General features: G+C 46.4%; 1 pseudogene; it reads right to left on the bottom strand.

The window, feature by feature from the left end:
• Window positions 1-26,973, bottom strand: part of LOC130863972 (core histone macro-H2A.2-like) — a 27,720-nt pseudogene continuing 747 nt past the window's right edge.

Raw genomic sequence — 26,973 nt, forward strand, 5'->3', positions numbered from 1 at the left:
TTAAACCCCTGCCCTTGTGCTGTGACACAGATCCTCCTCCGACGCCACCGGAGAGCTACTTGGTGTACAGTTTGGCCGGCAGATACTCTCACTGACAGAGAGCAGGAAGTACATGCTCTACAGAGAGGACGCGCTCGAGTTGTCCAAGTGGGCTGAGAGGGCCTTGAGGGTCACCTGGGCGACAACCTGTTTGGGAAGCAATTTCTCCCACTGGGAAAAGTGTAAAGGTAACGGAATTAAACTTCTTGTCCTCAGTTGCTGACAGGTAGATTTTGATGGTCTCCTCCATCTCTTCACATTTGCTGGTACCCCATGAGGGGATGTAACAATAGATGACAAATTTGGCTCTGAGTTCACCAAACTGACTGATGGACGCTTTAGCCCCTTTCAAAGGGCATTGAGATTTGTGGAGCTCCATTACCTTTTCTAAGAACTCTTCCCTCTTACCCCCACCCCTTCCCAAGGCTTTACCTATGGCTTCTTTGGGGATGATTTCGGCTGGGATCCTCTACCCTCGTGGAACCAATGTGGCTGACGTCACTGAGGGTGTCGTTTAGCTTCTGCCCCTATACCAAGGCTCTTAGAAGATAGGATGGTGAATGTAAGCATTGCAGCTCAGATGGAAAGGTATCCGGGCAGTCGGGAGTCAAGGAATACCACAGAGCCACCGTGAGCATAACAACTCACAGCTCTGCTCCAGGGAAAGTTTTCCCCAATGCAAGTGTAGCAACTCCGCTCCTGCAGGAGAGGGTTTCCACAGCAGTTGTTACAGTTCTGCTGGCTCTGCTCAGGTCCGCAGGAGTGTAACAACTCTGGTCGCCGAAGGGAAACTTTCCCCTGTAAAAGTGTTCCGGTTCTGCTCTGCTCTGAGAAAGTTGTTATAGCTGGACTCTGCTCTGGTGAAAATGTCACATCGCAACGAACCTCCCTCAAGAGATTTATTGGGAAGGAAGAATCCAGGAAGGAGGGTGCCTCTGGTGAGAAGCAGCAAACTGAACAGGGTACAGACCTTATATAGGATTTCATGGTCGGGGTAGCAGCACTTTCCATGGTGACTTGGGACTGGTGGATTTTGATGGTCTGATTCTGGAGCAAGCTCAGGGATTGGTGGCATTTTGAGCTCTGGGACCTCAGGGATGGGTGGGATTCTGCAACCTGACCACTATAACAAGTTCAGAGATTGGTGTAACTTGAAGTCCTGGTCCTGAGGTCAAGTCAGGATCGGGGTGTTTATTTCTTGGCCCTTTTCACCCTATGGTGAAGCCATCCGCTGGCCCATCTTCCTAGGTGGAATTTGATGTTCTTTCTTTATCATTGTCATTTGTTTTGGACATCTTTGATGTCCGTGGCTTGGTGGCCTTGGATTGCTTACCCCATTTCTTACCTGACCCCATTTATGGCCTTCCTTCCACTTTTCTCTGTGGTTGAGGAGAGGATCATTTTTTTTTTTTTTTTTTGATTTTCGAGACAGGGTTTCTCCGTAGCTTTTGGTTCCTGTCCTGGAACTAGTTCTTGTAGACCAGGCTGGACTCGAACTCCCAGGATCCGCCTGCCTCTGCCTCTCGAGTGCTGGGATTAAAGGCGTGCGCCACCACCGCCCGGCCGAGAGATCATTTCTGATTTGCCTTTGGTCCCTCACTTTTTGGCCAGTAGTTCGGGGTGAATTCCAAGCAGGACACCCCACACTGGGATTAGTTACTCCTTTCAGCATCTGGTTGAGCTTTTCATCATTGGCAACAGCCAGCAGGATGTGTCTGGGGGCTATTTCCAGCCAATTCTAGGAATTCCACGGCCAGGTACTCATTGACAGCAGCAGTGTAGATCAGCGCTGATCTGGTAAGTAAACAACCCTTTTTCCGGGTAACACACCAAACGTCCTACATGAAAGATGACACCAGCCATGACTGACCAGGACAGCCTGGACAGTTTCATCTTGCCTCAGTTTCCCTGTCAGCTTACTAGCATGATGGCCTCCTGGCAGTTACACAGTGATTCAGAGATTTAGTCCATTATCGTCGTAGCAAGGCAGCACACAGGCAGACAAGACGCTGGAGAAGGAGCTGAGAGCTCTACATCCAGATCAGCAGACTGTAGCAAAAGCTTCGGTGATGGCTATTGAGTGTTGAAATTAAATGTGTGCACAGCTACGCCCAGATCTTAAGCCAAATATATATATAGTTTTGTTATAATTATATAATAATTATATTATTATATACAATACACAAGAGCCTTGTACACAATAAGCACACACTCTAACACTGAGTGTACCCCCAACTCTAAGAGATTTATTTATCTTTTACACTGGGAGTTCAATATATAATTATGCTGGACTTGACACAACTGTTGTACTGTTACATAGGACTTCCCTCAGAGCCAAGTAACTGCTATCTTGAGGCATTCAGCTTTGTAAAAGATACCCCAGCTGGACTAGGTGGCCGTGTGTATGCTCTCACAGAGGAGTGGGGAGTTCACAGAACCCTCACCTGAGTTAGCTGAGGCTGGTCTTGAGCTCAACTGGGCATGGAGACTTCATACAGAGGGATTCTATGAAATGGTGTGTGTCAGATATGGCCTGCCGTCTGACTCAGAAGTGCTCACTACATTTTAGCTATAGCTCTTAGCTGGCTGCATCTGCAGCGAACACTCCTCAAAACAAGGGCATTATCAAGTTCCTCTTCCACACAAGTACGCACCGCTCACCCACGAAGGGCGCTTCCTAACCTCTTGAGTCCAGTCTGGCAATCAAATGTAGCAGGAGTGATGCCATCTCTGGTGCTCTCCTTCGAGAATCCCGCCAACCCCCAATGGCTCTCTAGTAAAGCTGTTTACCTCTCTGTAAGGAAAACTGGACTAGCTGGTGACGGGAGCCACCGTGGGCTGCACCGTGAGACAACACCTCAAAAATCTAAAGAGAAGCTGGGTGAAGTAGTACAGGCCTAAACTCTCAGCACCTGAGAGGTGGAGATAGGAGTTCAAGACCAGCCTCAGCTACATAGTGAGTTCCAGGACACCCTGCAATATGTGAGATCTTGTCTTTAAGGGGGGGAGTACCGGAGAGATGGCTCAGCAATTAAGAGCACTGACTGCTCTTCCAGAGGTCCTGAATTCAATTCTCAGAACCCACAAGGTGGCTCACCATCTATAATGAGATCTGCTGCCCTCATCTGGCCTGTAGGCACATATGCAGACAGAACACTATAAATAATAAAGTTTTTTTAAAAAATGATTTTGTATATAAAAAAAAAAAACTAAAAAGAAAGAAAAAACCTTAGACTCCTTTTAGGGTTTGAATGTGGAATGTTCTCGCCAGGCTCGTGTGTTTGAGCACTCGGTTCCCAGATGGTAGAATTGTTTTAGAAAGTTATGAAACCTTTGGTAAGGGAGGCACTGGTTGGTGGAGTGGGTCCCTGGGAGCAGGCATTTGAAGGTTCTCTTCCAGATCTTCTGCTTCCTGCTCTGCCAAGACGTCAATAACCGATGCTTCATGCTGACACAGTCAGAGTGACCCCAACTGCCAGTCCTCCCTGTCACGATGGGGCAGTAGCCTAGTGTAGTGATATTTGTTAAACATAACAATCTGTAGTGATATTTTATGTTTTAACAAATAACATAAACAAAATATCGCTACACCTCTGCTACCCTGAGACAAAGCAAAGGCCCCTCACTTAAGTTGCTCCTCAGCAACAAGGAAAGTACCTAAAGCACTCCTGCAGTGAAGAGACCCTACCACAGAGACAGCCACATGGCAAAATGCTGTTATACACTGGGAGACACTAAGATACGTGGAAGAAACCCTACCAGTCTTCCAGCTGAACTCAACTGCAGCTGAACACGTTTGCTTCAGAGACCACGATGCATGAACTGGGGCTGTAGCTTAGTGGACAGAGTACTTGTGCAGCATCCATGAGGCTCTGAGTTCTGTCTCCAGCATCACAGAAGCTGGGTGTAGTGGTATATGCCTGTAATGTGTATATCTCAGCACCCAGGAGGACCAGAAGTTCAAGGTCATTCTCAACCACAGAGTGAGTTTAGGCCCAGCCTGGGGTACATGAAACACTCTTAACAAATGTAAGGAGGGAATGAGGAAGGGAAGGAGGGAGGGAAAGAGGGAGGGAGGGAGAGAGACTGTGATGGTTTAAATAGAAATAGCCCCCTTAGACTTGTGTTTCAATGCTTATCCTGTAGAGAGTTGCACTCTTAGGAGGTGTGGCCTTGTTGGAAGAAGTATATTACTGTGGGAGTGGGCTTTCAGGTCTCATTTGCTCAAGCTAGGCCTAGTGACACAGTCTCCTCTTCTGCCTGCAGATCAAAATGTAGAACTCTCAGCTCCTTCCCCAGCACCATGTCTGCCATGCTTCCCGACATGACGGTGTGGACTACAGCAATGAAACTGGAAGCCAGCCCCCATTCATTTTCTTCCTTTATAAGCATTGCCGTTGTCAGGATGTCTCTTCACAGCAATAAAACACCAAGACAGAGGCCATATAAGAAAATCAGAAGAGGGGCTGGAGAGATGGCTCAGTGGTTAAGAGCACCTGCTGCTCTTCCAGAGGTCCTGAGTTCAATTCCCAGCAACCATATGGTGGCTCACAACCATCTGTAATGAGATCTGGCGCCCTCTTCCGGTGTGTGGGCATACACAGAGGCAGAATGTTGTATACATAATAAATAAGTAAATCTTTTAAAAAAAAAAAGAAAGAAAGAAAGAAAGAAAAGAAAAGAAAAGAAAAGAAAAGAAAAAGAAAATCAGAAGAGCCAGGCAATAGTGGCAGGCACCTTTGGTCCCAGTACTCAGAAGACAAAGGCAGGTGAATCTCTATGCGTTCAAGGCCAGCGTGGTCTACAGAGCGAGTTCCATGACAGCCAAAGCTACACAAAGAATCTTGTCTTGAATGAAAAGAAAATCAGAAGAGCCTTTCAACTAAACCTTAAAAAGTTCACGTGCCTATGGGAAATCATTAATTGCTGTGTAGATATCTAAATATCTACTTTCTTTCCTATAAAGCCATGAGCTCCTTTAAGACAAAGATTACACCAAGTTATTCTATTGCCAATACCTAAACCAGGCTCTGAATATATTTATACATCGGTGCATTAGTGGAACGAGTTTATGGGTGAAACGCTGACACAAAGCTATTTAACCAATGCTTTCCTGTCCCCATATAAAAATACTGAACACACAAAGTTAAAGTCTAGTGCAGGAAAACATTAACATAACAACATGAGGAGGGGGGGCTCATTCTTTGAGAAATCAAACCTCAACATCTTGAGATCGTTATATTCCCAAACTGTTCTTGCTGCCTGTCGACTTGTAAGACGGAGATAACCTGGGTCACCTGACACAGGAAGTGGAGAATTTGGATCCTGGGGAGACCGCAGAGGGAGACGGCTGGGCAGTAAAAGCTGTGTGGGGTTTACATCTCCCCATCCTTTAATCCTGTGACGCTGCTCACCATCTATGTCAAGCTGGGTCTGTCAGAGTCACAGAGCCCCTTCCATCACCGCTGCTGAGACGCAGCAAATGCCTCTTCTGTTAGACCCAAACTTTGTTCCTTGAAGCCATTGGCCCATGTTCTGGCTAGTTTTTTTCTCCTTCTCACAGGGGTGTTCTGGACCATCTCCCTCTTCCTTTGACTTTTCACATTTCTACTCTTTAGAATCTTTCCTGTGCATCCACAGACTCCTAATAGGCCCTCCCCGCAGGAAGGGTCCGATGTGGTCATCAATTTTCACTCTGCCTTTTTCATCATGTGCAAAGTCAGATCCTCCCTAGTCCCTGGATTTCTAAAGTCCATGCATTTGCTCTATGCCAGTCCTTGCTGCCCTTCCCTGCCTGCGCTGAATCCTTGTTCCTGGTTGGATTTCGGTTTGTTTATTTTTTAAAATGTATATAAGTTACATATGGGTGGGTCTCGCTGTGTAGCCCTGACTGATCTGGAACTCTCTATGTAGACCAAGCTGACCTTACTGGCTAAGATTTTGTTTTTTACTTTTTTTTTCAGCTTTCCTTCACTAATTTTTTACTTTTTTAACGTGTTAGTGTGTGCGTGTGTGTTTGCGTGTGTGTGTGTGTGTGTGTGTGTGTGTGAATACAAGAAGCCTCAGAGGCCAGAAGGGGCATTGGGTCCCCAAGAGCTGGAGTTACAAATAACTATGAGCTGCCCAGTGTGGGTGCTGATAACCAAACCCAGGTCTTCCACCAAAGCAACACCGGCACCGCACCACTGAGCCGTCTCTCCTACCCTTGTTCTGTATTTTTTTAATTATTTAATTATTTATTTATTTATTTATTATGTATACAATATTCTGTCTGTGTGTATGCCTACAGGCCAGAAGAGGGCACCAGATCTCATTACAGATGGTTGTGAGCCACCATGTGGTTGCTGGGAATTGAACTCAGGACCTTTGGAAGAGCAGGCAATGCTCTTAACCACTGAGCCATCTCTCCAGTCCCCCTTGTTCTGTATTTTAATTGCAATGACTTTCTACTGAGTTTTAAATGTCTTTCTCGCATCATCAGTTATTTCCTAGCCCCTCAAATATGAACGTAACAAAGAACAGTCACTGTGGCTCAGGACTTAATGCTCTGGTCCAGAGACAGAAAAGCTGCCGGGAACTGTGCTAAGATTCCTGCAGGGAAAACCACTGCGCTGCAGAGGGCTTCCTTCTGGACCAAGCTGGGAAGTCAGAAAAGGAAGAAGTGGTTGCGAGATCTTTGCACTGAAGGTGTAGTCATAAAAATAGACGAATCCACCAGGCATGGTGGTGCACGCCTTAATCCTGGCCCTCCTGGTGAGGCAGAGGCAGGCAGATCTCTGAGTTCCAGGCCAGTGTGGCCTACAGAGTGAGTTCTAGGACAGTCAGAGCTACACAGAGAAACCCTGTCTCAAAAAACAAAACAATAACAATGATGATGATGAAGAAGATATGATGATGTACAATTTAAATTTTTAGCTGATTCACAAATTTATGCAACTATCACCACAAATTAACTTAAGACATACAGTGTTGGAGATTAACCTGGATTTACAGGATTGCCTGACATCCCTGCTGAGAAAGCAAGTACTGTAGGGTGCAACCTAAAACGTGACCACCAGATGGCAGCCTCTGCCTACAGATCCTACAAGCCACCGAAGAAGCCTGCGGCCGAGTTTAAGGAAGGTTAAAAGGTTCCCTAAGACCCACCTCCTGGAGATAGGGTGGCGTTTGGTGCAGAGAGCATCTCCTGGCGGCGAAGCCAGCCCCTCTCCACCCACTACAGCCAGCAGCGTGCATTTCTTCCTCATTCACTTAGAAATCCTGTTCATTGAAATACTTCTTTAAGGTTTATTTTTAATTGAGTGAGTGTGGACGTGGATATACGCACAAGATGGCAAGGTGCCCTCAGAGGCCAGAAGAGGGCATCAGATCCCCTAGGGCTAGGGTTACAAAAGGTTGGCACCACTAACATGGGGGCTGAGAGGCAGAATTCCTGTCCTCTGCCACAGCAGCAAGCACCAAGCCATCTCTTCGGTCCCTATGATACACTACATGGGTATACATGTATGGTTTCCTCTGTTCTGGTGCTGAGGATCCAAGTCAGGGTGTCATGCATTCTTAGTTACTGCTCTAACATTGAACTAATTAGAGTTGCTATTTCAAGTATTCAGAGAGAGAGAGAGAGAGAGAGAGAGAGAGAGAGAGAGAGAGAGAGAGAGAGAGAGAGCACCCTAGGCAAACTGTCCCTGCAGAGAAAAGGGCAAGAACCACCAAATTCCAAGGTTCATACTGGCCTGCCTCTGTCACCGACCTCCTAATCTATACTCAGGAGTAACCTGGTGTGATGGTATACACCCATAGTCCCGGCTACACTAGGAGGCTGAGATAGCTCAGAACCAGCCTGGACAGCAAGACCATGAAGAAAAACTGTGACTGAGCATAGCAGTGTAGTTCATTAGCCAACCATGTGTGAGGTCTCTGTCCAACCCAAAGCACTACAAAAAGAAAAGCCACAGGGGGCAGGGGGGATGTTACACACTAAGTAATACTTTCAGTAGGACTGTCAATGCCCACGTCAACCAGAGCTACTAACCCTTGTACCGCCTCCTCCCAAGTGCTGGGATCACAAGCTGGTGTCCCCATTCTGGCCTGTCCCTGTATTTCTATGGGACTGGAAAAACAAGAATGTCTGGTTCTCTGAAAAGAACTTGGTGAAACTTGTAATTTCTGTTAGATAGAGGACCCGTCCCTTTCAAATGCTAGTCATGCCAAGTAGCCAGATTTCACAGCCTGAGGTAACCGGGTCCTGACTCCCTACAACTCACCCTCTCCTCTCCTCTCCTCTCTTCCTCTCCTCCTCTCTTCCTCTCCTCTCCTCTCCTCTCTTCCTCTCCTCTCCTCTCTTCCTCTCCTCTCCTCTCTTCCTCTCCTCTCCTCTCTTCCTCTCCTCGTCTCTTCCTCTCCTCTCCTCTCCCCTCTTCCTCTCCTCTCCTCTCCCCTCTTCCTTTTTTCTCTCCTCTCTTCCTCTCTTCTCCTCTCCTTTCTTTCTCTCCTCTCCTCTCCTTCTCTTCCTCCTTCTTCATCCCCCTCCTCCTTCCCTCCCTTTTTCTTAATAAGTATTAAGAAGCCACACTGTGCTGTGGCTTTACAGGCTTAATTATGGTCCTACCTCTTACCTGGCACACCTCCATATTTCTCTTCACATCAGGAGATCCTAACTAAATGCCATGATGGAGATCTGCTCACCACCACCATAGAAGGATTTAAAAGTCAGATGTTTTCCTTTTTTCAGAAGATTTCTCTGAAGGCTCCTCCTCCTGAGCTCCCACCATCATCCTGTCCATAGCAGCTCGCTCTCTCTCTCTCTCTCTCTCTCTCTCTCTCTCTCCTCTCTCTCTTTCTCTCTCTCCCCCTCAACTAGTCCTCTTATTTATGTTCCTCTCCAACGTGTTTATTTGTTTGTTTTTGTCCTGGAACTAGTTCTGTAGACCAGGCTGGCCTTAAACTCACAGAGATCCACCTGCCTCTGCCGCCTGAGTGCTGGTGTTAAAGGCATGCGCCACCACTGCCTTGCCCTCTCCAAGTTTTAAAGTTTTATTCCCAAATCCACAAAGTCCACACAAAAGCAAACAAGGAGTCCCATATGTAAAAGCGAAGAGCCTTTATTTTATTCAAGTTTGCAAACTCGGTCTCTCCATGTCCAACGTATTGGAATAAACAGAGAGCCCCGAGCTCAGTTAGAATAGGATTTTATAGTAGTAAAGGTGGGGATGAGGGTTTTCTGAGGTTTAGGACCCCTGATTGGCTGACATTTGTCTAGGGGTGTCCTGGTGAGTGTGCTGGCAGGTAATCCTGTCTACAGCGGTTGGAACTTTAGGCATTTTCTTTAGATGATCTGTTCTTGGGTGGTGCTCAGGTAATCTCAGTTTGTGGTTCTTCCTGCAGCCAGGTATTGCTTCAGGGTAAACTACTGAGACTCAGGCCTCCGTTTAAATTTATCGACAGCTGAGTCCTACTCTGGCAGGTGATATGGTTGAAAGTAAAGAACTCCCTTTGCGTGATTTGTTCATATTTAGCTCATCATGGCTGACTCCTTCAAAGAGAAGCCTCTCACTCCTTTAAAGCCCCACTGCGCTGTCTCTGGTAGGATGCCCTGTCCCTTTGTAATGCTCTTCCACCTTAAAGTTCAATCCCGATTCCCACGGTCCTGATGCCCTCTCTCCTAATAAGGCTCATTCCTGAAGGGTCATTTTGTGTCAGCCCCTCCCTCCTGACCCAACCACCGCCATTCTGATTTCTAACAGTTTCTTCCTCCTAACATGGGATGAGTTTGTTACACACCAGATGGGAGCAGGAGGTCAGGGTGTAGAGAGTTGCCGCCACATTACCAGGACATTACCTTCAGAGCCAACTACAGTGGGAGAGAGCCTTGCGACCAGAGAAGGCTGGCGAGTAGGCCTGAGAGCACAGACCGCCTTTAAGAACATTAGCATAAACACCATTCCACAGGAGCTTAATGAGCTGAAGGAGCTCGAAGTGGGAGAGCCAGCGGGAGGGAGGTCACCACGCACAGTGTGACAGGTCCTGAAAGAAAAGTCTTAAGATCCCCTAATCCCCTGGGCAAAGGGGATTTTCTGCTTTTATAGTTTTAGAGAGTTAGTGGTGGCCCCACGTGATTTAGTCTGGCTTAGTCTCTGTAACAGGGAGCCAGGTTCTGGAAAGGCATAAATAGATCTTGTGGCTTGAAACACTGGAGATTTAACTCGGGCGGGGCGGCAGGGGGAGGCACGGAGTGGCTGATTTCTACAAGTGTGAAGTGTAGTTAGACAGCCGGTGATCTACCACAGTTAGTTAAACAAAGAACTTTGCAGCAGGGGCAGTGGTGGAGCACACCTTAATCCCAGGACTTGGAAAGCAGAGGCAGGTGGATCTCTGTAAGTTTGAGGCCAGCCTGGTCTACAAATGAGTTCCAGGATAGCCAGAACTGTCACATAGAGAAACCTTGTCTCAAAACAACAACAACAATAATAATAATCTTGCTAAACAGATGCTTTTTACTAGAGACAAGTCTGTTTTAAATGAAACGGAATGTAGAATGGAATTCTAGGTAATATGGCTTACAGGTGTGAAAAAACATTCCCCTCATCCCACTCCAAGGCAGTCAGCCTGACAAGGGCCCAAATTTTCTGATCCTCCCCTCCCCCTTTCTCCTTTGTGCCAAAAGCCAATCACATTAGATTATGCAGTTGATATGAAAGGAACAACATCCTCACTCCACCCCCATCCCATCCCACGAAAGCTAAGGCCCTAACTGAGCTCAGCCCCAGGAAGCAGCTATTTGGGGACTGCAGAGGAAAAGCAGCTGTCCCACTACACACACACACAGAGATGCACACACATACACACAAACACACACAGAGATGCACACACACATACACACATACACAGATGCAGACACATACACACAAACACATACACACATATACACAGATGCACACACATACACAGATGCAGACACACCACATTTGCACACACACAGATGCACACACATACATACACACATGCACACACAGAGATGCACACACATACACAGATACACACACATACACACATGCACATACATACACAGATACACACATACACAGATGCACACACATACATACACACACATACACACATGCACACACACAGATGCACACACATACACAGATGCACACACATACACAGATGTACAAACATACACAGATGTACAAACATACACACACACATGCACTGATACAAGGAGACCCCAGACCCTGCGACTCTTATGTAAAGAAAACAGCCAACTCCCCCCATTTTGCCCCCAAGGAAGCCCTCTCCTTTCTCTTTCCTTAGCCACAAAAACAAAACAAAACAAAACGAAAAAACCCTAACAACCTGTATGTAACCTGTGCTTCAGCTCTGCTCACGCTGCAGCCTGGTCCTAACACAGTAATTCTCTGTTAAACAAAACCTGCCCTAGCTGTGTGGTTGGGTAGGTTCTTGTTCTTTATTTCTTCCTGCAAACTTAATTCTTTTTTTAAATATTTATTTATTTATTTATTATGTATACAATATTCTGTCTGCGTGTATGCCTGCAGGCCAGAAGAGGGCACCAGACCCCATTACAGATGGTTGTGAGCCACCATGTGGTTGCTGGGAATTGAACTCAAGACCTTTGGAAGAGCAGGCAATGCTCTCAACCTCTGAGCCATCTCTCCAGCCCCTGCAAACTTAATTCTTACAGAGACCGATGGGATGAGACAGTCACCACCTACACCAGCGATAAAGGGCAGAGGCCATTCAGGCCGAGAGTGTTTTCGCTAGGCCAGTTTAGGTTCTGGTACACTCTTTTTGCAAAAACAAATTGTCTTGCTGGGTTACTATTACTTTTGTTCCTATGCTCCTCTGGGCAACACTGAGATCTTTCTTTTCCCAGCACAGGAGCTGCCTAAGGGGCAAGGTAAGTGCCTCACACCACAAATATTCCTTAAGCTGTATTCCATAAAATGAAATATTGTGTCCTTAGTCTACACTCGGACACGGGGCTGGAGAGATCAGACACAGGCTGGAGAGATGCTCCGCGGTTAAAAGCACTGACTGCTCTTACAGATGTCCTAAATTTGGTTCCCAGAACCCACATGGCAGCTCACACCCATCTAGAACTCCAGCTCCAGAGGATCCGATACCCTCCCTACTCTGGGTTCTGCAAGCACTGCGCGCATGTGGCGCACAGACACACACACAAGCAAAACCCTCAGACACAGGAAACAAACTAGGGAGAGGACAGAAAAGGAAGCTGTCACCTAGATTTCTCTTTTTATAACTGTGACCGCTGCCGTATCAGCAAATCAGTGTGTGCTTACATCGCACTAATAAAGGAATAAAGCCCTTTAAAATGAACTCTGCATTCTTAGTTCGAGGAAATTCTGTGCTAGGGCGATTCTCTCCGGGAGGGAGGAGGAGGTTTATGGGAAGTAAACAAACTTCAACATCCTGAAAGATGGAGCTTTCAGGATCCAGAGGACTCCTCCCCCTTGTGCCCGAAGCAGAACAAGGCTAGAAGAGGCGAATGACCAGTTCGGCTCCAGGCAGTGATGTCTCAGCCCTGGGACTGTCTCTGAGTTGTGGAGTTGTGCGGAGAGAGCTCCAGGGTCGCGGTTTTCCTTGGGCTCTGCAGCTATTCCTGTTCCTGTAATAATAACCTCTCGCCCATTTTCCTGTTAGTAACCCCAATAAAAACTCATTGAGTCACCAGGTTTGGACCCCTCTGGAAGGAGCTGAAATCGGGGGTGTGTCTCCCCAGGAAAAGTCTCTCATGCAACAAACTCTGATGGGGAATTCCTTGCTGACTCATTGCTTCTGGTCATAGGGCCATTATCATCAGCAAGTCAATATGTGCTTAAGTTTCACTGATGAAAGGTTAAAGTTCAAACAGGGTCTCATGAGACTGTCCAGGCTGGACTTAAACTCACCACATCACCCAGGCAGGCCTTGAATTTTCAGTCCTCCTGCCTCAACATCCAGAGTAACTGGAATTACAGGAGTGTATTTCACCCTTAGCATACGGTGATGCTTTGGGGGTTTTTGTTTTGTTTTGTTTTTGTTTTGTGTGTGTGTGTGTTTTGTTTGTTTGTTTTGTTTTTTTGAGACAGGGTTTCTCTGTAGCTTTGGAGCCTGCCTAGAACTAACTCTAGTAGACCAGGCTGTCCTCAAACTCAGAGATCCGCCTGCCTCTGCCTCCTGAGTGCTGGGATTAGAGGGACACCACCATCCAGCTGACTTTTGTTTGTTTTTATTGAACTATATATTTTTCTCCACTCCCTTCCCTTTCTCCCCTCCCCTTCTACACTCTCCCATGGTCCCCATGCTCCGAATTTACTCAGGAGATCTTGTCTTTTTCTACTTCCCGTGTAGATTAGATTCGTGTATGTCTCTCTTAGATTCCTCATTGTTGTCTAGGTTCTCTGGGATTGTGATTTGTAAGCTGGTTTTTCCTTGCTTTATGTCTAAAAGCCACTTATGAGTGAGTACATATGATATTTGTCTTTCTGGGTCTGGGTTACCTCTCTCATTATGATGTTTTCCAGATCCATCCATTTGCCCACAAATTTCAAGATGTCATTTTTTCCCACTGTGTAGTACTCCGTTGTATAAATGTACCACATTTTCCTTATCCATTCTTCGGTGGAGGAACATTTAGGTTGTTTCCAGGTTATGGCTATAACAAACAATGCTTTTTAAAAAAAAAGAAAGAAAGAAAGAAAGAAAGAAAGAAAGAAAGAAAGAAAGAAAGAAAGAAAGAAAGAGAAAGGGTCTTACTAGCTGGGCGGTGGTGGTACATACCTTTAATTCCAGCACTTGGAGATAGGCAAATCTCAGTGATTTCTACGTCAGCCTGGTCTAAGAGTTTCAGGACAACAAGGACTGTTACACAGAGAAACCCTGTCTCGGAAAAAAAAAAAAAAGAAAAGAAAGAAAGAAAGAAAGAAAGAAAGAAAGAAAGAAAGAAAGAAAGAAAGAAAGAGAAGAAGGAAGAAAAGAAAAATAAAGTGTCTTACTATGTAGCCCTAGGGTGGCCTGGGTGTATTGTAAATGAGGCTAGCCTCAAACTCACAAAGATCTGACTGCTTCTGCCTCTTAAGTGACAGGGTTAAAGGCATGCACCACTACACCCAGCTTTATTATGACATTTAAGATAGGTTTCTCAATGAAAGGAAAGAGGTTAGAATGATCGGGGTCTGGACCAAACACACCCAGGGCTCTCAGCTATTTTCTATGGCACAAGACATGACTTTCAGACCACACGGTACCGATCCCGAGTTCACAGGCTATCCTACTTTCTGGCTTAGCAATCCAGTGAAAGCCTGCGGATAGAAGGCTCACAGACAATTGTATGTGGCCGTAAGGAAAAGCACCGCCAGACCCAGTTCTGCTCACAGTGAAATCTGTGGTGAGGACGTCATTGCGATTCTGATGGCCCGATGAGATAAGTTTTTAGGAAAATATTTGCACAGACATGATACTCTCTACCAGATTCTGAAAGTACAGTGAACGTTGCTAGGCACGGGCTCCGTCCCTACCTCCACAGCCTTCAGGGGAAAAACAGACCAGAAATATAGGAAATTGTGTAACAGAGTAGGAAGTGTGCTAGCACAAGAAGCGTGTACTGACCCGTGTTCTGTTGCTATGACAAAAATCACTGAGAAAAATGACTTGCAGCAGAAGGATTTATTTTGGCTCATGGTTTCTTGAACCCATTGCAGCAGTGGTGACAGAAGTATAGCTCAGTGCCTCCGCCTGCTGTGGTCTAAGGAATTCACCTCGTATTTTAGAGACCCCAACTGAGATAAAGCTATATCTCTGCCTGCAACACAGAAACCAATTTCAGAATAAGCCAGTATAAAGCACAGCTGGAGATTATTGTAAAAAGAAAGAAAGGCATTCAGGAAGTGCTAGGGAAATACCTTAATAGTAACATATCTGCTGTGCAAAGCGTGAGGATCTGAGTTCAAATCCCCAACACCCGTGTGGAAGCCAGGCACAGTGGCATCGTGGCTCCCCTGTAACCTAGTGTTGTGAGGGCAGAGACAGGTGGGTCCCCTGAGTTTCCTAGCCAGCCAATCTAGCTTCAGATTCAGTGAGAAACCCTGCCTCAGAAATTCAGGTGGAGAGCAATAGAAAAAGATAGCCAACATTTTCCTCTGCCCCCCGCCACACACACACACACACACACACACACACACACACACATGCAAGCATACACATACATCATACCAAAGAGGAGGAGGCAGAGAAGGCAAGGAGGTACACACATTCCCACATATCCTGTTTTTGCTAGCTCCTGAAATATTACACCTGTGGGGTGGTTTTTTGGTTTCCTTTGTTTGGTTTTCCTTTTTCTTGTTTGTTTGCACTTTGTTTTCTCCGTGTAGCTTTGACTGTCCTGGAGCTCGTTTTGTAGACCAGGCTGACCTCATGTTCAGAGATCCACCAGCCTCTGCCTCTGCCTCCAGAGAGCTGGGATTAAAGGTGTGTGCCTCCACCGCCCACCCATCTGTGGAGTTGTTATTAAAATCTAAAAGGGATTGAAACTGGGAAAACCGAGGTCCGTGAGTGTGACAGAGGCTTCCCAGCCACGTGTGGGCCTAACTCGGGAGGGAGTCGGGGTTCCAGTAGCACACAGCACAAAGACCCTCGCTGAATCAGTGGCTTTAGGCTCTCACGCTGTGAACTGGAAGAATAGATTTCACGGCTTACAGGAAGAATAAACTTCCAGAAAGCAGTTTGTTATAGGCTCACAGGCACGAGCTCAAGAGAAAGTGAAGAGAGCTCCCTAGCGGCAGAAGCAGGTCCCAGAGAGGGGGTGTCGTCCACCGGCTGAGTTGGGGACTTGCGCAGAAACTGAGGAGCCATTTACCAGCTTCCAGCCAATGACAAGAATCTGAGGTCTCGGCCTCTAAGCTGGCTGGCCTGCCTCTCCTCATCAACATCTGGCAAAAGAGTAAGGCCACAATTTAAGATCATAGGCATGGTTGGTTGCTATTTTAACATAAAATATTTACACAGAAAAGGAATGTCTAGATAACAGCCTTCACAACAAATATTAGTTGTACTGGAAATTTGTAAAATTTATTTTACAGATATGAGTATTTTGCCTGCATGTATATATATGCACCACATTCGTGCCTGGAGCCCACAGGGGTCAGAAGAGGACATCGGATCTCCTGGAACTAGAGTTCAGGATAGTTGGAAGCCACCATGTGGGGTCTGGGAACTGAACCCCTGCCAGAGCAACAAGGCTTTTGAACACTGAGCCAAGTCTCTGAACCCCGTTCTGGAATTCTTACTTTTCCACATGAGAGGCTTCAATCAGCCTCCAGCATGAGGGGCGCTTTCCTCCCCCACATGGCTCTACTCCTCCCTAGTTTTCTATCCTGCCTCTGTTGCTGGGGATCAGAGAGAGACTGACTGTGGTGGCAGTGAGTGTGTGCATGGGGCAATGCTGTTCACCTGGTAGCTGGACAGAGAGGGGGCAGCTAGAGCTAGATGCAGCCTTCAGAGCCATAATCCCAGTAAATCTTCCTTTAGTTAGGTCCACATCCTACTTCCTACCACTTCCAAATAATGTCATCAAGCTGAGAATCCCCATCGGTCAGTGCCCTCACGATCCACAACAGCCACACGCACTGCTTTGGTGGCTTCTTTTTTTTTTTTTTTTTTTCGAGACAGGGTTTCTCTGTGGTTTTGGAACCTGGCCTGGAACTAGCTTTTGTAGACCAGGCTGGTCTCGAACTCACAGAGATTCACCTGCCTCTGCCTCCCAAGTGCTGGGATTAAAGGCGTGCGCCACCACCGCCCAGCCTGGTGGCTTCTGAAATGACATTCTCATGCTCACTTCTCAGAAGAACTACCTGTATCCATGAGCTTCTGTGGGGCTCTTCCTACCTACACTGTAAAGATCGGTGAAGGAGCCCTTCAAGAACTCAGCTCTAGGAAGTTAGAGGGTTCCTGGAAAAAGGATTCCCAATTTGAAACCAAAGTAGCAAACTGTAGCTAACTAAACAAGACAAGAGAAAGAGAAGAATAAGAATATTCCCAGGGACCAGTGTTTCTTCTCAAGCAAGCATCCAGGACCTCCTTCAGGTACATGACCTTCATGAGCACACATGTACGTGCACACGCGTGCGCGCGCGCACACAAAAACACACATGACTTTCATGAACACACATGCACACATACACACATGACCTTCATGAGCACACATGCATGCACACACACAACCTTCATGAGCACACATGCACACACACATGACCTTCGTGAGCACTCATGTGCGCGCACACACATGACCTTCATGAGCACACATGCATGCACGCGCGCACACAACCTTCGTGAGCACACATGCACACACACACACACACGCATGACCTTCATGAGTACACACACACAGATGCCCTGTTGTCAACTTTTCCCTATTGCTGCACAACAAATGTTCCAACGCTTTGTAACTCAATATCAAGACCTTTCATTTGACATGGTCTCACCTGAGAACTGCTCTGGGCACAGCTCACTATGGGCCACTGCCTTCCACTAAGTGCTCCTGGGGCAGGCTAAGCTCATAAGTCTGGCAGCGGGTGCTATGCCCCTGGGACACACTAGTTCTCCTCCTCACAGCATCACACCTTTTGGAAAGGCAGGCAGAGCCAATTTCCACCATGGCAGGCTCTGTTCAGGGCAGCACTGGAAGAAAATGAAGGAGAGCATTTCCAGTCACACAGGGTCCAGGCCTAGCACTAATACAACATCGTGCCTGCCCCACAGTGTTGGTCAAAATCAGTTACAAGGTTCACCTGGAAACAAAGAATGGGGGGGGGGTGCCAGGTATAACAGTGTGACAGGGCAAGACAGTGTAGAAGTTCCTGCATCTTGTATTCCTGCTGAGGTCATTTTAAGTTTAACCAGAATTTGATCTCCTTGATGGAGAATCCCATGAAAAAATTACCAACCCTATTTTCTTAGTTAAGGTTTCTATTGTTGTGAAGAGACACCATGACCACAGCAACTCTCATAAAGGAAAACATTTAAATGAGATGGTGGCTGACAGTTTCAGAGGTTTAGTTCATATCATCATATCATGGCAGGGAGCATGGCAGACATGGTGCTGGCTACATCTTGATCAGAAGGCAATAGGAAGTGGACTGAGTGTCTCACTGAGCATAGCTTGAGCATATATGAGACCTCAAAGCCCACCTCCACAGTGACACACTTCCTCCAACAAGGCCACACCTCCTAATGTTGCTTCTCCCTTTGGGGACCGTTTTCTTTCAAACCACAACACCTGTTCTAGGAACCAAAGGTCAGGATGCCCTAACTAACTTTCTTAGTCTTTCTTAAGACTACCTCATTTTAGGAACCCCCTCCAGAAAACTGCTTATCTTAGGTTCTGTTAAAACTTCTTGCTTCTCCAGGCTGGTGGTGGCACAGGCCTTTAATCCCAGCATTCTTAAAGCAGAGGCAGGCAGATCTGAATTCAAGGTCAGACTGGTATACAGAGTGAGTTCCAGAATAGCCAGGGTCATTCCACAGAGAAATTCTATCTCAAAAAACCAAAAAAAAAAGAAAAGAAAAAAAGCAATGCCACACACCTGAAATTCTAGTCCTGGGGAGGCAAAGACAGGAGAGGATCCTTGGAGCTCAATGGCAAGCCAGTATAGCCAAACTGGTGAGCTCCACACCAGTGGGAGGCCCTGTCTCAAAGAAGGTGACCCAAGATGCTGAAGATGATACCTAAGTTTGTCTTCCGGCCTCCACACAGAACACTCATGCACACACGTATTTTAAAATGTCAAGAAGAGCCGGGCGGTGGTGGCGCACGCCTTTAATCCTAGCACTTGGGAGGCAGAGGCAGGCGGATCTCTGTGAGTTCGAGACCAGCCTGGTCTACAAGAGCTAGTTCCAGGACAGGCTCCAAAACCACAGAGAAACCCTGTCTCGAAAAAAATAATAATAATAATAATAAAATGTCAAGAAGACCGGGTGATGGCATAAGCCTTTAATTCCAGCACTCAGGAGGCAGAGGCAGGTGGATCTCTGTGAGTTCAAGGACAGTCTGGTCTGCAGAGTGAGTTCACAACAGTCAGGGCTAACCAGAGAAAGCCTGTCTCAAAAAAAACAAAATAAGTAAATTTTAAAAATGCAAAGGATCTACCCAAGTCATACAGATCTGACATCAATTATGCTACAATATGAATTTGTCTCTTATTTTTCTAACAAAGACTTGTTACTACATCAATGGTAGGAAGTACTTTTGCTTACACCACCCGTCTATTGATTGATTTCCTTCCCTAGTACTCTCCCTGCCCAAGATCAAACCATTCATGTATTTAGCTTCCATTTCCTACTACTGTTTGGAGATAGGTTTTTTTGTTTTTTGTTTTTTGTTGTTGTGGTTTGTTTTTTTGTTTTTTGTTTTGAGACAGGATTTCTCTGTATAGCCCTGGTTGTCCTGGAACTCACTTTGTAGACCAGGCTGGCCTCAAACTCACAGAGATCCCCTGCCTCTGCCTCCCGAGTGCTGGGATTAAAGATGTGGCTTAGAGATATGTCTTATACCTCTGTACAGCTTGTGCCTTCTGAACAGAAGACACATTTGCATAGCAAACTGCCTTAGCAACCAAAGACAGTGGATTTTGCCTGAGAGACTTAGAAATGTCACTCCCCAGAGATGTCTCAGCACTGTAAAAATAAACTTTCTCCCTCCTCCCTCTTGGAGGATACTGGCTAATATTCCAAGGCAATGAGTAATCACTCCAGGGTGTGAGAAGAGACATGGAGGTCAGCAACTCTTCATTTCCACCTGACACCCAAATATGACCACTTTTAAGCCATTAATCTTCTGCCCCTTATCTCCATGGGCTCATGGCCGCCTCACAGGGCAAAAGACACTCAGTCCAACTTCAAAAGTCCTCATGGTCTTTAACAGTCCCCACTCTGGGTCAGAGCATAAGTGCAGAGTCTCTTCTGAGACCGGGCCACCTCTCAACTAGGAGTCCTCATACAAGCAAAAACAAGTTTCGTATTTCCAGCATACAATGGCCAGACTGGGGACGGCCATTCAGCTGCCACGGCTGTCTGCTGTTCAGATGGCAATGAATGGGGACATAGCCAGGAACAACAGGACCAAAGCAAGACCAAAACCCACGCAGGCAAAATGCTCAATCTTTCCTCTGCGTGGGGCACTCACTGTATACTGGCTAGCCCACACGGTGTTCTGACTGCTGTCTGCCTGTCGGTCATCAATGTCTGTTTTCGCCCCAGGGAGGGAGCCTTCTGATGGTAAGTGGGTATAATATTGAAACACAATTACTGGTAAGCGTGTGAGCAGTCACACCCTGGCCCATTGACAACTTCTGATTTGCTGTTCTTTTAAGTGGATAATACCAGAGCCGACTCCTTAGCATTCTCATCAAAACCACGCAGACTGCGCACAAAGAGCACGGAGCTTTCATTTCTCCTTCTGTGTGGCCTGCCATCTCATTAATCTATTAGAGACACGGCAGGGGCAAGAAGGGAATTAGCACTTGGGTTTCTCGAAATCCGAGCTTGAATCAGACATGTGGCTGAATGAAGCACATGAGATCTCTCAGAGTCTTTGCCATCTCATCTGTAAAATCAGAGTATGGGAAGAACTTTATCAGAAAAAAAGCTCATTCCAAGGAACACGAGACCCACGAGATTATTCTTGGAGCTGACGTTTTTCATGACTACCACAGTCCAAGTTCAAGGCATTTCCATCTTAAAGCTTGCCATAGAAAAGGTTAACGAAGGGACAGGGGAGTTAATTCAGTTTGTAAAGTGCTTCCTACACAACGGTGGGAACCCAAGTTCAACCCCAGAACTGACAATAAAAGGCAGGCAAAGCAGTATGAACATGTAATCCCAAGACTCGGGAGTCAGAGACAGGCAGATCTCTGGAGCTCATTGATCAGTTAACCTAACCTATTTGGTTAGCTCCGCACCAGTGAGAGACTCTATTTCTTTTTTTTTTTTTTTTTTTTTTTTTTTGGTTTTTCGAGACAGGGTTTCTCTGTGGTTTTGGAGCCTGTCCTGGAACTAGCTCTTGTAGACCAGGCTGGTCTCGAACTCACAGAGATCCGCCTGCCTCTGCCTCCCAAGTGCTGGGATTAAAGGCGTGCGCCACCACCGCCCGGCGAGAGACTCTATTTCAATAAACAAAGTGCGTAGCTCCTGGAGAATGATACTGGAGTCTTCTAGCTTCTACATGCACGTTCACACATGTACACAAACACTTGGATGCACACATACACACACACACACACACACACACACACGAAGACAGCTAGTAAAGGCTCTAACAAGCAGAAAAGACGCCCGTTTCATCTGAATTGAGTCTTAAGTTTCCACTGGCTGTGGGATCCTTTTTACCTCACGACAGAGAATCATCATCTCATGAGTTATAGTGTAAGAAATGCTGACTGTTATCTCAAACCTTTCTTCCCCTCACATTAATTTCTCTACAGGGTCAGGTCCAGGAACGAGTGGGGATGGTCTTCTCCGACAGAAACCACACTTTCCACTTCTAAATCACAAGGCATGGGCAACTAAGCGATGCTAATAAAATATGCACCTGTATTGCGTGACCAGCGAGGACAGTGACAGAGGTCTTAAATGAGCTTCACAGCATGTACCACGGCCATCAGTCTTGTCTTAGAAGCCTTTCCTTTGATAACCACATTCCATTCTTTTCTTTCTTGTTTGTTTCTCAAGTCAGGGTTTCTCTGTGTAGTCCTGGCCGTTCTGAAACTTACTCTGTAGACCGAGCTGGCCTTGAACTCAGAGATCCACCTGCCTCTGCCTCCCAACTGCTGGGATTAAAGGCGTGCGTCCCCACCGCCCGGCCCACGTTCCATTCTTTTCATCCACACAAAAAAAAAAAAAAGTCAAATTTAGGACAGAAATTTGGGTTGGGAGTGGTCTTTGTTGTTATTTTGTTGGTTTTTTTTTTTAATATTTATTTTATGGAGATGAGTGTTTGGCCTGCAGGTGTGTATGTCCACTGCATGCACATCTGGGTCTCTCGGGTGGGAAGAGGGCAGCCGATCTCCTAGAACTGGAATTACACACGTTTGTGAGTGCTCATCAAATCCAGATCCTCTGCAAGAGCAACAACTGCTCTTAACCACCAGGCCGTTTCTCCAGACTGAGTCAGAAGTGGTTTGTTTGTTTGTTTGTTTGAGTTTTGTGTTTACTGCTTTCAATCAGCTAAGCTTTTAAAAAGCGATGATCTGAAATCAGGAAGAATGGATTCTAAGTTCTGATGTGCCATGCATGAACCCACCCCTGACTCAAAACAAGTCACCTTCCAAGTCGAATCCTGTATTTTTTCCACATAGAAAGTGAGGCGATTGAGCTAGGCAGTCGTTGTGTTCTTAGCCAGATGAAGAATGTGCTTTCCTTTGAACTTAAATGAAGAGACAGCTGGTTTTGGTGCGACGATGCTGTGTGTGCTGTGGATGTTTCTGGCAAGCAATAGCAGGAGGCAGATCAGATCCAGAACTTTTACACGGGTTTTGCTGTTATTGCTAGGGACTGAACCCAGAGCCTCATGCACATACCCTCCAATAACGTTATCAAATGTTGATTAATCCACACATGAGGTTAGAGACCTGATGATCCAAAGAATCTCCAAAGCCTCGCCCCTGATCATTGCTGCATGGAGACCAAACCTTCAACATGTGAGCTTTGGGTGGACAGTCCAGATTCAGATAATTTAGACTGTGCACTGGGCTGCCCTGGTAGTTGCCCAGCAAGATGGAACAGGAGTCATTGCTTCCTAACTCCCTACAGGTGAGGATCTCAAGAGCACTCCCCAACCGTGTGAGTCTGCAGAAGACCCCATTCAATTCCCCAGTGACTGATCTTTTATTCCTGCTAACCTGAGATCTAATGGACCTGCAGAATGGATCCTACATCCTGGGCTGGAGCAAAAGCTCCAGGTTCCCAGTTAGGGCACCCAAGCTTAGGGCCAGACACAGATCAGAGGGTCCTTGTGGATGTCTATGGATAATAATGAAACTGGTTAATCAACCTCTCATATCCAATTTAGGGAGAGGCGGTCACTGGGGCAGCTATATTGTGCATGTATAATAAAGGGTAATATAGATTTGGCTAATCTGGGTGATGGTCTTTACTCTCATTTGGTGGGATTAACACTATTTTCCCACATTGCTAGCTCTCTGGGTGAAGCACACTTTAAAGACTCCTGTCTTTGTCTAGTGGCATTGATAGCTACAGGCAGCACACACTCAGGCACTCCATTTACAAAACCTAATCCTCCTGCCTCAACCTTCCAAGTGTTGACATTACATGCGGGCATCATACTTAGTGTCAAACTGAAGACACACATTGGGGTTATACTGAAGAGACAAAAACACCATCGTGGTGACAGGGGCAGAGGTCACAGTGATAAAGCCAAGGCTCTGACAACTGTCAGAAGCTAGGAGAGAAGAATCCCATCTCCCCGAGATCACAGGGGACAGGGACCCTAACAACACCTTTAATTTGGATTTCTGCCCTCCAGAACTGGGAGAGAAGAAATTTCGAGAAGGGGAGGGGTGTGTGTGTGTACCTACAAAGCTACAAAGGTCAGAAAAGGAGTCTGGGTTCTGTGGAACTGATGCTACAGGCAGTTGTGAGTTGCCTTGTGAGCCTAGGAACCGAACCCGGGTCTGCAAGAGCTCTTAACGGCTGAGCCATTTCTCCAGCCCCTAATTTCTATAGTATTGGATTTGTGGTTTGTCACAGCAGCCCAAGCAAACGAATACAGCAGGTGCTGTCGTAGCTTTCTCTGAAGTGATGTGGATCCATGTCTTTTCACTGCAAACAGGGTACCAACAGACCAAAGTGTTGACCCACCGAGGTTCAACTCGGTGAACAAATGAGTTTACTGACTTACAGGAGCATGGGTAAGTGGGTACTTGCAGGGATGCAGGTGACCCCAAAGCAGCTGCAAACTCCTAGCCCGTTACGGATGTCAGTCTCATAGAAGGCGTATCATGGAATCCCACTTTTAGTTAGCTTTCTACCTTCCATGTACTGTTAGCATCTTTTCAGATTCCTGTCAGCTGAAGGCTAAGAAGCAAGGTCAGAATCCCAGGTGAAGATTTAGTGGCTCTCCTCCCCTAGTCCATCTTCTACCGTTGTATTGGTCAGGGTTCTCTAGAGGAACAGTATGTATAGAGTGAATATATACATTCCCACTACCACTGGGCTGCTCTAGCCACACCCAAGGAAGTCACATATATATAAAGTCACATATATAAAGGGAATTTATTAGAATGGTTTACAGACTGTAGTCCAGCTAATCCCACAATGGCTGCCTATGAACAGAGGTCCAAGAATTCTGTAGCTGTTTAGTTCATGAGGCTGGGTATCTCAGCTGATCTTCAGTATATGCTGGAATATTTCCCAAAGAAATGGGCTTTAATGTCAGGGAAGAAATGAACTTACTAGCAAGAGTGAAATCAAGCAGGCAGGCAGAGAGTAAAGAGAGTAAGATTCCCTCCTATCTCCATGTCTTTTTTTTTTTTTTTTTTTTTTTTGAGACAGGGTTTCTCTGTGTAACACTGGTTGTCCTGGAACTCACTTTTGTAGACCAACTGGCCTTGAACTCACAGAGCTCCACCTGCCTCTGCCTCCCCAGTGTTGGTATTAAAGGCGTGCACCACTACCCGTACCTGGCCTTTTTTTATTTTATTTTATTTATTTATTTATTTATTTATTTGGTTTTTCAAGACAGGGTTTCTCTGTAGGTTTGGTGCCTGTCCTGGAACTAGCTCTTGTAGACCAGGCTGGCCTCGAACTCCCAGAGATCCGCCTGCCTCTGCCTCCCGAGTGCTGGGATTAAAGGCATGTGCCACCACCGCCTGGCTGGTCTTTTTTTAATAATGTATTTAAATTTATTCTATGTACAGTAGTGTGAAGATGTCAGATCCCCTGGAACTGGAGCTACAGACAGCTGTGAGCTGCCATGTGGATGCTGAGAATCAAACCCAGGTCCCCTGGAGGAGCAGTCAGTGCTCCTAAGCACTCTCCAGTCCCCGCCCCCATCTCCTTTCTATAGGCTGCCAGAAGAAAGTGTGGCCCAGATAAAAGGTGGATCATCTCACCTCAAAGATCCAGATGAGAACTGAGTCTTCATGCTTCAAGGGATTTAAGAAAAAAAATCTCCCACAGGTGTGCCCAGTCATTTGGTTTTTAGTTAATTCTAGACACAGTCAGGTTGACACAGAAGAATAGCCATTACAGCTATGTAGTGTTAACAGCTTCCTTATATTGCTAGGTTGGTAGGCTTCTTTAGTTGCCATGGGACTGGGCCAAAGTTGTCTGTTTCAGTAAGGGTTTCTACTGCTGTGATAAGACACCACAACCAAAAGCAACTTGGAAGGAAGGGGGTTTGTTTCTGATTACATATCCCAACCTCAGTCTCTCATAAAAGGAAGCCAGGGCAGGACCTTGAAGGCAGGCACTGAAGCAGAGACCTCAGAAGAGTCAGCTCCTCCTGTCTTGCTCAGCTTGTCTTCTTATATAACCCAGGAGCACCCGCTCAGGGGTGCCACTTCCCATACTGGGCTGTCCTCCCACATCAGGCATCAGCCACAGACTTGCCTACAGGCCAATCTAATGGCAGCATTCTCTCAGTTAAGAGTCCCTCTTCCCAGGTACGTCTAGGTGTGGATCAAGTTGACAATGACTACCCAGCATACTATCCCTGTTCCAATAATCACAGAATGATCATGTTATTACACCAGAGGAAAACCCTACACACTAAACAGTGCAGTTATCCCAGCACACTGCAGAGGAACACAGGCCAGGGTCAGTGAGTCACCCAATGATGGAGACGGTAAGTCAGGGCTAGACCCCAAGGTCTACCATGGTGATTCCAGGTGGAGATCTGGACTTCATCATGTAACAGGCCTGGCAGAAGTGAGGGCATCCTAAAGGGACACCGTGCCTCTTAATTTGACTGTTGAAACAATGGAACCCAAAGAAATGGGAATTTCTCCAGGAAACTCCAGCCAGAGGGGCAACTTGTTTCCCAGAAAGAGATTCCACACAGTTTTGTTCTGTTTTGAGACAGGCTTTCTCTGTGCAGCCCCAACTGTACTGGAACTTGCTTTGTAGACCAGGCTGGTCTTGAACTAACATAGATCTGCCTGCCTCTGCCTCCCGAGTGCTGAGACTAAAGGTGCATGTGCCACCATGCCTGGCAAGATTCCAACTTGTCAGACCACCTTAAGGGTGGGTCAGTGGCAGGCAGGATCACGTTCCACTGGAAAACCTAGACCCTCTATTTAAATTTCAATCTCCAGGCTGGGCAGTAGTGGCTCATACCTTTAATCCCAGCACTTGGGAGGCAAACACAGGCAGATCTCTGAGTTCGAGGCCAACCTGATCTATAACAGCTAGTTCCAGGATAGGCTCCAAAGCTACAGAGAAACCCTGTCTCAAAAATAAATAAATAAATTTCAATCTCAGAACCCTAAAGACAAACTTTGGAACGGGGTTGCTGGCTCTCTTTGCCCAGCTTCCCAATGTGACCACATTGAGTACACACTGTTAATTTGACTTTTTAAATATTTATTTATTTATTGTGTATACAATATTCTGTCTGTGTGAATGTCTGCAGGCCAGAAGAGAGCACCAAGACCTCATTACAGATGGTTGTGAGCCACCCTGTGGTTGCTGGGAATTGACCTCAGGACCTTTGGAAGAGCAGGCAATGCTCTTAACCTCTGAGCCGTCTCTCCAGCCCCGTTAATTTGACTTTTTAATTTATTTATTGACAATCGGTGGCTGGGAACGGTTTGGAGCACATGCTATGACCCCCAGATTTGATAACAATCACACAGGCAGCTGGAGTGACAGAGGATAAACTAAGTGGCTCCATTCTATACA

Source organism: Chionomys nivalis, chromosome 21, assembly GCF_950005125.1.
Source record: "Chionomys nivalis chromosome 21, mChiNiv1.1, whole genome shotgun sequence".
Lineage (NCBI taxonomy): Eukaryota > Metazoa > Chordata > Mammalia > Rodentia > Cricetidae > Chionomys > Chionomys nivalis.